Genomic DNA, 804 nt, shown 5'->3' with positions numbered 1-804 from the left:
GGAGAGCGCACCGTTCCCAGCGGCACTGCAGTACCGGGTCGATGCTTGGAGTGAACGGAGCAAGCTCCTTTTTCAACTCCTATTGATAAAAATCCATTTAATATGTAGTCCTTGCATAGACATATCACATATTAAACTGATAAGTACAGATGGATTATGTGCAATTAGTAAAGAGAGTAGAGGACGATCTCTCTCGTTGGAAGTCCTTACCTATATCACTTATGGGGAGAGTTACAACCATTAAAATGATGATACTACCAAAAGTTAACTATTTGTTCTCAATGATCCCCATAAAACTATCTGCTACTTGGTTTAAGTCACTAGATTCATGCATCTCCAAATTTCTGTGGAAAAACAAACCACCACGTATTAGTTTAAAAACCCTACAGAAGACCAAGGACAGTGGTGGATTAGATTTACCTCATTTTCAGCACTATTCCTTAGCCAATAGGTTACAATATATATCAAAATGGTTTAAACCTTGTTGTTGTCACAGTTCCCAGAGACGTTGTAATCGTTGAGGATTCTATATTCACCCCCTCATTAGAGGCACGTGTTGCAGATTGATGACACTGAATCTTCTTCTCTGTTCATTGCTGGCATCATTCCCAGCATCGTAAGTGTTCGTGGCATTGTTAGCCTCTTCTTCTGGATCTTGATATCGAGCATCCTTTTGTATTTCTGGTTTGTAAGTCCTCTCTCTTCGTTCACCGGAGTCTTCGTCTCTTTGTCCTTGAGTTTGGTGATTTTTTCTTCTTTTGATGCCTTGACACAGTGTGACAGGTGATACCACATGGGAGATCC

General features: G+C 40.5%; 1 pseudogene; it reads right to left on the bottom strand.

Moving 5' to 3' along the window:
- On the bottom strand, positions 1-177 carry LOC140287619 (U2 spliceosomal RNA; annotated as a pseudogene).
- Between the last annotated feature and the right edge of the window lie 627 nt (positions 178-804).

Source organism: Leuresthes tenuis, unplaced genomic scaffold (genome assembly GCF_036924035.1).
Source record: "Leuresthes tenuis unplaced genomic scaffold, fLeuTen1.0.hap1 SCAF_158, whole genome shotgun sequence".
Classification (NCBI taxonomy): Eukaryota; Metazoa; Chordata; class Actinopteri; order Atheriniformes; family Atherinopsidae; genus Leuresthes; species Leuresthes tenuis.
Note: the sequence above shows the minus strand (reverse complement) of the source record. Positions and strands in the feature narration are given on the sequence as shown.